General features: G+C 31.6%; 1 protein-coding gene across 1 annotated transcript in view; it reads left to right on the top strand.

Annotated features, from left to right (window-relative positions):
• Positions 1-5,570: 5,570 nt before the first annotated feature.
• GluClalpha (glycine receptor alpha 1) overlaps positions 5,571-13,047 on the top strand; it is a 41,889-nt gene continuing 34,412 nt past the window's right edge. Inside the window, exon 1 of the mRNA XM_068763600.1 lies at positions 5,571-5,784. The gene's annotated coding sequence lies outside the window, so the exon portion shown is untranslated. The remainder of the gene's footprint in view (positions 5,785-13,047) is intronic.

The following is a 13,047-nucleotide window of genomic DNA, read 5'->3' as shown; positions in this document are numbered from 1 at the left end:
AAGGACTAATATTTAGCCACTTCGGCACATGCAATGGTAGTCATGCAATAAAATACACCGCCCGCCAGCCTGCTGATAAATGCGTAGAGTCAAACGAGGGACTCTGTGTTTGGCACTAATCGGTGTCACATAACTCCTGAAGATGCCCCGTGGAGGGGTGAAACACGTGTTGAGTAATTTGGCGATGGCGGTTGTGCGATTCGCATTGTTTACCGCATACGCATTTATCAGCGGGCTGGCGGGCGGTGCACTTTATTGCACGACTACCACTGCATGTGCGGAAATGTGAATATTGGTCCTTTTCTTACCATAATATTACACCGATTGCGTAAGCGAAGCGTGGGGATTGCGGCATATATCCACCATAGATATCTATGTATTGCAATGGACGTCTATGTGCTGAAAAGAGAAAAGACTACGAAAGAATACGTCTAATGAATCTCAGCAGGACGGATGTATTTTATTAAATAATATTAAATTACATGATTTAAAAACATTTAAATAGCTTGAAAGTTATTTAAAAACAGGAAACATGCAAGAATTTTAAAAGAATTAAAAGAATTGAATTGGAAAATTACGGATCCAAGTTGTGGGGGACAAGGGTCTTATAAGAAAGTTGTAGGTTATTCAAACCACCATTACCAACACAACGACAATTATAACATGTTTTAATAACGTTGCTATGATAGTTAAAAATAACGTTATATGCTTAAATAAATAGCGTTACAAATAACATACAGCTCAAATTAGCAGACAAAGGTGTTAAGTATAAAACGTATGAAGGTTTCATTTTTGAGTTTATATTCTGATAATTTATGTATATATCTCGCAGAGATAAGTATCAATTCTGTTCTTCTCAGGTTTATGGCATTTTATCCGAACATCATAATTCAACATAATATATATATATATATATATATATTTAATTTCAAACATACAATATCTATATAGTCACCATAAATTAAATATGATAACAAAGTCACATTTTAATTTTATTGTTTTATAATCTTTACATATTTTATTTCTTAACTTACCTTTATTTTTTGTACTATATTATGTTTACCTTCTGTGTAGAAATAAAATGCTTTTTATTTTTAACATATTTATTACTAACTTAAGTAAACCATTGTAGAATATTCTTTATTAATATTTAAGATTTGTATAAATATATTCCCAAAGGTTTCCAATATAGGCAAAGCCTGTTTTGTTTAATCATTACATTAAAAAATTGGCATATTGTGAATAGTGTAGAAGAAATAAATGAAATATTAAAATATATTTGTAAATGAATTCATCAAATATAATACGTATGCGGTGTTGCCGGTTGCCCGGCTTCCCGGGAATCCAGGCTCGGGCTCCAGAGGCAAGAGGCTGCGCGATCTCGCGATCAATAGCACATCCCCCCCTTCGCCCCTCGCCCCCTCCCGGCCCAGTACACCGCCCGCAGTCGACCGCTCCACCTACAGCAAACGGGTTTTTTAATTATTTCATCACCTTTATTATTCATTAGCGCAGTTAATATCCTGAATTTCGAAACCATCATACACTCCAGCCTTCACTGGAGATGGGATTTTGCTGAAGGTAAGTTTTTATATTAGTTTTATTGACAGCTGTTGCCTGGATGTGGAATAGGTCAGGTATTGGGCCTGTCTCTATCACATGTAATTTTTTTCGAAAGCATATACTATTAATAAGCGCTTAAATATCTACTAAACAACAGAAATATATATTTTAAATCATCAATTATTAGCTATAATTTTAAAAAATAATTATAAATATAAATTAGTAATCGCATTGAAAATGTTGATGGATGTATGACCTTTACACGTTTGCCCAGCCTTGAGTTGTGTTTGCGAAAACGAAAAGCTCTTTAGGCTTTTTAAAATTCATAAAAATTTAAGCTCACCAACAGTGCTATTTTTAGATACATTTTCATAGACTAAAGTTTTTAAATATATTTATTAGATATGACAATGTTGATTATGTTAATTCTCATTATGTACACATATTATAATTTTAAATAACCATTACAAATTTATTTATGATTAAATCTAAATTATTATGGTGATGTAATAAAATAAACATGTTTTTAAAAATAATGTTATAAATATAACGTTAAAAATAGCGTTTATTAATTTAATAAATAGCGTGTTAATTAACACGCAGTTCACGTCAGCAGACGAAAAAAAAAACGTTTAAAGTTTTGTTCTATTTTCAAATGTAAAAATAGTTTAAAATAAAGATTATGACATTTATGAAATAGAATTGACATTTTTGAGTTTTATTTTTAGTAAATTCGCGTTTAAATATTGTATTGATAAGAATGGATGTATTGGTAGCGAGAGATATTAATAGCGCGCTAGGGCGCCGCCCTATCTCTGAAATAAATTAAATATCTCGCGATTGCATTTAGGGGCATGCGCGCGATGAACGTCGATTGTAATTACGGAGCCATAAATGCAATTTGAACCAACTGACATTTATGAACAAGAACTTTGTTCTACAATTAAAAAAAAAGATATACAACCTTTTTGCATTATAATCTTCAGTTACGTACAACATTTGATTTTAAAAACAATATGTAATCATTAATAAAACAAATTTAAATCGAAACTGTCTTTTTATACAAAATTACTAACAAAATAAACCATTTTCTTAAACATTTACATTTTTTTCGAGAAAATTATTGAAATATTTTTTACCTATAATTAGAACAAATCTCTTAGTTACGTAGACAATTTTCGAACAATACAAAGATATACAGGATGATTGATTAAAGGTGAAGAAGCTTTACAGGGTGTGGCAAAAATCATTTTCAAAATTCGAAATACTTCATTTTAAAATTACTAGTCTGTTGCATTTTAATAAAAAAAAAAATTGATGTATCGTATTTCATAGTGATCACTTCATAGTAGGTGATTGGAAATAGTTATAACAACTTTAAAACATTTTATTATTTGAAAAGTAGATGTCCACCATATCTGAAGTGACAGTGGGTGGGGTACATCGCTTCTATAACCGAAGGTTATTGGGCTTCCTTACATTACCCAGAGAGCAATGAAGGCGATGCTATGTTTCACTGCGAGATCGAATAAAAATTCTCACTGACATTGCTCGAAGAATTGCTCGTCAAAAATGGTAGGTCCCGGTGCGCATCGCTCGTGTTACCGATGCTTGTTGGATCCGAGAGGTTCTTGAGTAGCAGCCAACAGCCGGTAAACGCGGCGTGGATAGACAGGCCCCTCATTAGATTGATCGATGTCATAGCAGCTGGCTGCGCAAGAGCATATCATTGTGATGATAGAGTCTCCGTAGAGCACTATCTCTGTCGCACAGAGATAACTCTACGAAGCCGAAATAAGCCGATTGTCTCTTTCCAAAAGCCGATGTGCAATATTTATCGCCGAGTCAGTACTCAAAAAAACTTGTAGGCAACTGTCAGTTACACAAGTTTTTTTTATGGCCTCCTTACTTAAGGAACAGGATAAAAAAATTTTTCAGGCGAGGTCTAGATATATATATATATATATATATATATATATATATATTAAAATATCTTTGTTACAAAATATAAAATAGCTGGATAATAGCATCTTGTAAACCCTTGACCCCTTTTTATATTTTTTTTGGAAGAAATCTCGTATATACCACAGATAAAATATAGGATCGTATACAGCAGCGAAGACAGCTGTCGTGGATCTGTTACCGCACTACTTTCAAAATAAAAGATTTTCCCTAGATTATTTTTTTTAATTTCCACACCGCACGTCCGTCAAGTCAACATGAAGACAATGCGCTTCCGAAAACAGAATATAATTTCCAGTTGAGTTTCGTTGTTTTCGAAATTTAATTCTACGAGCATTTCATTTTTTCGGACGGATTTTTTGAAATGTTGCCATAATTTCCACGTAGATAACGTTTTAGTAGATATATGTGTGTTTTAATTTAAGAAATAAGAGCATTGAATACATTTGATAATATTTCGCCAATACAGAATGATTGGTTAGAAGTGAATGTATATCTCATTTGCTGTGAATTAATGTGTTGTTTTAGAAATAATAAACATCGTAATGATAATATAGTAAACAAAGCGTTTTAAAATTCGAATTACAATATATTAAAATTGTTTTTTTTTTATCTATCTGTCATTGCAAACTTTGTACTGCTGGCAGTTATTGGTCTTTTGCATTACACTAAAAAAATAAATATAACATAACATAGGGCGATTAGAAATAGACTTTTAGCCCTATAAGCAATCATATTGTAAGTAAAAAGTATTTTTACTTTAATAAAATTAAGTAATACCTCCGTTAAATAATAGCCCCCCGGTAGAGGTCTCTGACTGGCAATCGAAGGTTACTAGTTCGATTTCGGGAATACACTTATATAATCCAAACTTCGTGCATTAATTATATAGGATTGTCAATGTTCACAAACAAGTTTCCAGAGGATGCGCAGCAGCGCCCTCTACATACCATAATACCACACAGCACACGTCAACTATATCAACCATAGATATCTTTACAGTGGGCCTATATCTTGCAGTAGATTTGTATAAGCTAAAATGTAGTACAGGATTGTAAAGAGCATTGTAATTGTAATGGCAATTTAAGTTCAATCTAATACAGTTCATACCTGTATTCACACATAAGAAAAATTGTAAATAAGAATAAAACGCTGTCGTTACTCGCAGCTGGGAGAAGAAAGATCCGTAGCAAACAGTGGCAACCCTCTCCCAACTGTCTGCGCTAATAAAAGCAAAAAAAAATATTGTAAAAAAAACAATAGCGATACATGTTAAAATTAATATGAAAAAATAGAGTACAAAGAATGTGTTGCGGATACCATCCATTAGTTCTTGGTGATGTATTACACAAAATATTTGCTTTAGTAATGTATTTGACGCTTTGCGTGTTTTTTGTGAAATATTCCGTAAATGGCAATTTATTTTTGATTTTCGAAACTTTTTCAATTAAATGTTTGTTTTATTTAATTGCTTTCCTCAAGTTTCTTTATAAATATTGAAAAGGTATTTCAATAGACGTTTCCCATCCAAAGGTACATACGCCTTATGTTTTATGTACACCAAAACATAAAATTAGTAGATATAACAAACAACGCAATGAAAATATTATAAATAAAGCGTTTTCAAATTTATAATTATTGTGTTTTAAAATTATTTATTGTTTTCTGCTCGAAGTTACTGGCCAGTTGCAGTTCAATAGAAAAAAAAAAATATTTATAAAGGTTCAAAGATATAAATGTGAAGTATATCCGGTATAAGAATTGTGTATTTTAAAAGAATATTTTAATTCTAAACCTATTTTGGTTTTCATAAATATATATATCATTCTTGCAAACTCAAATACATAATATGTTATTGATCTGACGCCACGGATGTTAGTTCCTGCAAGACACTAATGGCGCCACCTGAAAGCGCGCCATATCCGTTCTGTCAATTTGACAGGAACATTTCTCATCGGTCAAAGGTAACAACGCATTCAGCCGCGCAGCTGCAACGATCCGTGGCGTGGCTGTAGCTCTCAGTCGTCGTCCGACCAGGGGAGAGGATGGACGCTTCACTTTTAAACTAAAATATTAACATCGTCGCATAAATTGCATTTATTGAGATATAAATGTGTAAATTAATTTAGTTTGAAGACACTTAGTGCGTTTGGCAAGATTCCTATGCTAGTTAGTTATAAATAAATCTTCTTTGAAGACATTTGATTTAGTTTTAAATTTACGCGCTTGCATTCCTGTCATACTTAACTTTTATAAGAGGTAAGTTTTTAATAAATTTTAAATAAATATTAATTAATTTTGTATTTATAATTTGATTTGATGGTTTTAAATGTTATATAATTATTTTTTTATGGGAAATCATTTAAAAATTAATTTTATTTTTTATAACTAAATTGTTTATTACTTTTACGGAGGTTTTGTGTATATTAAATAAATATGTGATTTTTATTGATTATAGACGGTTAGGTGTCAATTTTTAATCTGCTGCGCGATTTTTTTAATGCGAAACTTACCTGTAAACATATGGCGTTGGCATGAAAAAGATTTAATGGTTGCTGTTGGGTTTTTAAAAAAATATATATGTGTAAATTAAAGAATTCTAGTAATTTTTATCAACTTTATTTTATTGCGGAAATTTTAAACTAATGGTGTGTGATTAGAAAAAAAATGTGGTTACAATGTGGTAATTAGTTTTAAAATAGAAATCACCTGCTAGTTGCTTTGTTCTGTTTATCTTGAAAAGGGTTGGCAGTACTCCAAAGCACGTCACTTTGGAGACATTTCTGGTATTGACGAGAAATGTGACAGCGGATAGATTTCTTCTATTGATCTAGGAGATATCCATTGGTTATATTTAATTTTTATAAAAGAAGCTCAGGCAGAGATGATATCTTCAGGAAAATTAAGAAAAAAAATGTATTCTAGATATTTTAATTTTTAATTGAACTTATAAATTAAGTTTTGGTTACACGAGATAACCCAAAAATATCTTAACATACTGTTAACATTCAAGTTAAAATAAAAAGTTGATATACCCAAAAGTCGAACTAAACGGTTTGACAGTTCGTTTTTGGAGAGAGTCGCCAAGATTTAAAACACCCTGCCTGGGTCTATTTTTCCTGATGAGTTGAACTCTGGAGCCTTTAAGTAGAGTAAACAGGTTTTTTTGGATGGGCGTGTACCACCTTTGTCTTCATCTACACTTTCCATCAGGTGAGATGGAAGAAAAGCGCATACTCCATTACAACTTTATATAAAAAAAATGAAACTAGGTGGATTTGCCTTACGAGCAAAGTAAATAAAATTTTTACATTGTAGCTAGTACTACAGAAGTAACTTTTACCCCATAGGATGAGAAGTCATCTTGTACCCACAGAACATTGCATTAAATCGCCTGTGGGTGTATTTATTTTATATAATAATTATAACGAAATTTCTTCGACCTATAGAAGTAGATTTAGGTTACCATAGCTTAGCTAGCCAATCTTCATCTGTTATTCCATTTACGAACTGTGTTAAATTATGTTTTTTTTTTCGGCAAAATCAAATGTAAATATTAAAAAATTAGACAGAAAAACTCAAAAACAAAGCCTTTGTCTCTACCTTTTTTTTTGATTTTTTTGTAGATCTCTGCATAAGGTATTTTAGCGACTCTTACGTGATTTATTATATATATATATATATATATATATATATATATATATATATATATATATATATATATATATATATATATCGTATGTGCCGAGCGTCAGCCGAAAATCAAATATCGATAGATTTTTTTTCTGTATTTTTTGGACGTATGACATTTGACGTGTTCCTATCATATCCTTTTCGATTTAAATTTATCGAAAAGTTTTTAATGCAAACCATATGAAACAGTGTTTCCCAACGTGGGATTCGCGCTCTACAGGGGAGCAATTCGAAAGTGCAGTCAAGTTTTACCCTTTTGCTTTTTTTTTTAAAAATTATAAAACATATATGTTACATATATACATGAGACATGGCACATAAAAGTTTGAATAATACGTATAGACTTCGGTATAGTTTGATAACATATGCCATAGATCATTTATAGTTTTTCTTCTTACACGTGTTTAATGGCCGCCGTTATTGGGGACATCTGCTTTTATCTCTATCTGGTTTTGGACAGGGTTGTTTTTTATCTTTACTAATTTTTCAGTCTTTTTGATTTTTACTTTCAACTGTCGTCCTTCACATAGTCTATCGTTCTATTCTTTCATACCAAAATTCGATCTGTCTTTCTCTTCCATTCTGATCTTGCCATTCGTTCATCGCCTCATACTTTTCTCTCATTTCTTAATTTTGACAAAAAAAATTATTTTCGATTTTACATACTATTAATATTATCAAAGTATACTTTTTTTCTTATTCATTACAGATTTTGATGTTTTATATGCTATTTTATAATCATTTAATATAATTCATTCCAGCATTTTGTTGTTTCTATTGCCCAATATCAATTTCATTCATTCATTTTTGTTACTTGTTTGACAATGGTGTCATTCATTATTGAGGCGATGGTTTCATGCCTTATTTTAACGCCCAACCGGCCTTACTTGTGTTTAAATACCATTCTTAAACTAAATACAAAACGCAGCTCTTTTAAAAAACCTAACCGTACACAATTTTAATACATCGGTTCAGTGTAAATTAATATTTTGAATAAATTTAAATTATTAAATTAAAACTTACTAGCTTCGTTATACAAACACTTATTCTTATAAGATTATATGTATGTATAATGTTATGTACATCTGTTATTTGAAGTGCCATAGTTGGCGAAGTTTCCTGATATATATATATATATATATATATATATATATATATATATATATATATATATATATATATTTTACCCGGGATTCGCCTTTATCTTAAAACAGTTATTATCTATACTAATAATATTTTTAGGTTGTATAATGTAACATATTATACAATTTTTTTTCATAGTAATAATAAAAATAAATACATTTAAAAAACTTTTAAGTTAAACGGCTTTTTGATACCCATATTGTGGTGGTTGTGGAAAAATATGTACCTAGTCCGCCATATTGGAACGGCGTCCATCTTGAATTTAAAATTTTGACATAATCATCGTGTTTTACTAGTGTAGCCCTTTCATTTGATACCCATATTGAGGGGGTTAAGGAAAAATATGTAATCCGCCATTTTGTATCAGCGGCCATCTTAGGTTTATAATGTTATTGATTTTATTATATTGTATTGTCATCTAAATTAAATGTCTGTACCAAATTTCAGATCAATCTGACAACGGGAAGGTGCTTAAATTTCAATTTCTAATTTTGACACAAATAAATAAACAAATAAATTCCGTACGGGTCGAACTAAATAAAACCGTTTAAAAACGCACGCTACGTGGATGCGGGTAGTAACAAAGTCGAAACTATAATGGTAGGCGGAAGAAAGTTTTGTCACATTTTTTAACATAAGCGCCATTGTAGCTACTTCACAGCACAGCTTGTTCACTCGGCTTATTGAGGAATGAGTGGGAAAAGATTATTTAGAAGTTATTTAATAAATTTCGTATATAAAAATAAATAAATAAATTTAAAATTACGTTAGATAGGGAGAGGAATCTGTTCTCTGTGGATTCTCAAATTTGCGACGCGGATTCTCGTTCGAAAGCACTGCAAACAGTTCCTCTATAACGCGATGGACCTCGCAGCTGCACGATTAATGCTAATAGTATTTTTGATAAATTTTAATTGTTTCGTTGAAAAATTCCACTTTTAACTACATTGTTCCAGTACAGACGATCAAACAATGCCTCTACAAAAAATATCAATGGGGTATGTAGTAAATTGCCACGCTTGGAAGACGCTACTGTCCATCCTCTGAAAACTTGTTTGTGAACTGTATCAATCTTATATAATTAATGCACAAAGTGTGATTTATATAAAGAATGTATTTCAGGTAGTTGAAAACGCGACCACTAGTTTTAAAAACATTACTAACAACATTATGATATATTTCTAAATAATATAAAATTAGATTTAACCTTCGTTACAATATCTGGAGGGCCGGAAGCTCATTCCCGACCAATTAATGAACTCCTAAGTAAACTTACATCTAGTTACCGAGAGTAGGGTGACCATCGGTCAGGATTTATTGCGACATTCTTATGAAATTCATTAAATCCTAACACAAGGGAAACCTAAACCGATATTTTTTAATATGCATACAATTACATGGATTTTTACTAATATATTCTCAAGAAATATGTATTTCTGTATGAACAGACAAGTTATATATATAGATATGTGTGAAATACACTGTGGATGGAGTTTAACAGGTTAGGTAGGCAATGTTAGAGACAACACCTAACGAGCTGGAGAACAAAAATTAAAACGCTTGGATGAAAGATAGACAGTTTATTTAAAAGTCATCCGCCTACAACTTCAGACACACCAACGCCGTAATTAATTATTTTTCATACGAATGAAATAATTTTTATATAAATTTTTCACCACTCATTTGTAAATATTAAACACTGATTCAAAATTGATATAAGATTCCATATTTCATTACAGCACTAAAAATTTAATACAAATTCACAAACAACAACACATATGTCACTTGATGCCGTTCGCCATTTTTTTTTTGTTTCATAATATTTGTCGTTGTGAGACGCGGTTTTGACAACTGCCTACAAATCATACGCCGCGCGTCCTTACATTTTGCCCATGCGTAGACCGATGCATTGACAGATAAGCGAAAGCATTTTGACAACTGTCATTACTTCGCTACAACACAATCATTACATTTATTGCAATAATATTAAGGTTTTGACATTATTTGAAATTCTGAAAAACTTCCAAGGATACAGTGCTTAAACAAAGTTCATATATTTACTTTTTATGTAATATATTATAATGAAATACGAAAGTAAAACATCTTGCCTATAATCAATGTTACGTAGTTTATTCGAGACCTATTTTAGTATTATTAAGAGAACCATTTAAAATTGTTTATTTTTTCTGTTATTAACGTGTAGGTATCTTTATTTCTTGAGATTGTTTTCTTTTGTTCAGTTCATTTATTAACGTGTAGATATCAGGTATTTCCTGAGAAATATAACCCGGGTTTCTTCAAAGTGAGGATGAAAAGGTACTTACTGAGTCTGCATGCTTCATTTTCAATCACATCGTCGCTTTCAAAAATAAATTGGTGATGAAAGGTGTACTAATGTGCAATAAAAAATTTTTAGCTATCATATATATGGCCAGAGCTGTGCACGCTTGCAATAGGCATACATATTTCATTTTGTAATATATATTTGATCAAGTAGCCAATTGTTTAGACAGTGCATATAATAATTCGTTTATCATCCAAAAAAGCTTAATAAAAGGTGGCTCAAAAGTAGTGTCATAAAGTGAACGCGCATTAATTTTTTCAAATGGCGCCAAATGTCACTGCACATTGACATTTATGATGTAGATATATAGAGAATTAGTTGTTAACAAGCGATAGTGTATATCTGTATGTATTCATCATAAATGTCAAAGCACTATGACATTTAACGTCATTTGTATAAACGAATGTTCGTTCACATTATAATATTACTTTTGGACCACTTTTAACAAGTTATTAGGTTCCTAATCTCAAATCGAGATTAGGAAATGCTGTTCTAGATTATAAACGCTTACTTCATCACCAGAATTTCTGCCCTAAGGTGTCTACTCCAGGAAATAGGCCTCCGCCATAGATTTGTAATAGGACCGGTTAAACGCAACCTGCTTCCGGAGTCTTTCGGCGACCTTAACATGGTTCAGTGTCCATGTTATAGATGGACACCTAAAGCACCTTGGTCTCCGCTCCAAAACCTTCAAACCCTGCAACTATCAATTTGAGCACTATATGTCTGCCCAATGCTATTTCAATTCGCTTGGCCATGTCCATAGCTTTCGTTCTTCAGATTCTTATAAGACATCTTTAGCTCCATGTCCTCGTCATTAACCTTTATTTTTTAATTTTTCATATTTCATTTACGAGAATAGAAAACTCCGTTTTAAATTAAAAACTTAGTCTTAGTCCATGTACTTAAAGGTTCATTTTTTGTTGTATATTGTTTTTAAAATATGTGCGATAGCTTAAAATGTATTAGACACTGGGATGGTATATTCTTTCGCGGCTATAGATATACGTTGCCGCTGTAATGGCGTACGGTCGAAGTCATGCATAAACCAAACACTATTAATAATTTCCCATAAATATCCACTCGGTCGAGATTAACCTGGTCGCCCTAGTTAGACAGAACTAATTTGTTTACATCCGCCGCCATTTCCCCAACGGCGCGCTGATTCAATTTTCGCGTGATCCGTACGCTTATGCAAATATGAGGCGGTTAGTGCTTTCGTTTACCAACCAAAACAATGTTATTATGATGTCGTTTGTGTATTTTAGTTAATAGAACCGATATTGATTAATATATTTAATAATCATCACCATCAGACATCACTTTAAGGCTCTTTGGGGGAGACCTATCCTCCAAAGATTGGCGCGACAACTTGTCGTTGCACTCAGCGACTTCCCGAGATCTTTATGTTGCCTGTCCGCTTAGCTACGTCGTCTACCGGATTGTGGTCGCCATTAGACAACCTTAACGGCTGTTGGTTGCACGAGCGATGTGCCACTGCCACTTCGAACAATTGTAACCCGAAAGCTTCGTTACCTTATTCTTTACCGTTAACGGTTACCTTGGTTCTTTGGAGAATCTTCTTATTCCTATTTAATATTCTAAATTTTTATAATATTTATATATATATATATATATATATATATATATATATTTATATGCAGTGGATTTAATGTGTTGTATAATTTATTTATTTCTTTATATATAATATATACATATATAATTATAAGCATATGAAAATTATTTATTTTAGCGGCTGTATTTATACATTATTGAAACTACATGTCGGATATAGATTATATATAATTATTATATATAACCTTATTTATTACATCTTAAAGTCTGTATGTAATTTCCATAAATTCATTTTATACTGGCATAACGTAAACATCCTTTGCCTTTTATAAAACCGTACTTTTTTTTTCGTTAAAATTTCCCGCCGAAACAATTTTGACATTAATATCAAATTTTATTTGTTCATAATTACTTATAGTTGCTGCTGAATGAACTGACTTTTTTGTGAGTTATTCTTTGTGAAAGTTTGTTTTTTTTCACTTCGTGTTTGTCGCTCCTTGGCACCATAACGCACCTAAGTAAAATGTTCACGACGGCGATTTTTTACGTAATAGTTTTTTAATTTGATATTTCACATGAAACCACTATTGTAAACTTTACAGATATTATGTCAGACATCTAATATTGCAACTGAGATGCATTTAGTGATAAAGATACAGGCAATATTGATGTATTTTGATAATAATAAACAGATAAAGTAAGTCACACAGTTTTCTGAAACAGTTAATAAACTGTCAGCCTGTAGATGCCCATTACAATTCTCTCCC

Source organism: Battus philenor, unplaced genomic scaffold (genome assembly GCF_028537555.1).
Source record: "Battus philenor isolate CCGP_79_NKW_IND1 unplaced genomic scaffold, ilBatPhil1.0.hap1 SCAF_18, whole genome shotgun sequence".
Taxonomy (NCBI): domain Eukaryota; kingdom Metazoa; phylum Arthropoda; class Insecta; order Lepidoptera; family Papilionidae; genus Battus; species Battus philenor.
The sequence above is the reverse complement of the archived record's forward strand: the minus strand, read 5'-3'. Positions and strand labels throughout refer to the sequence as shown.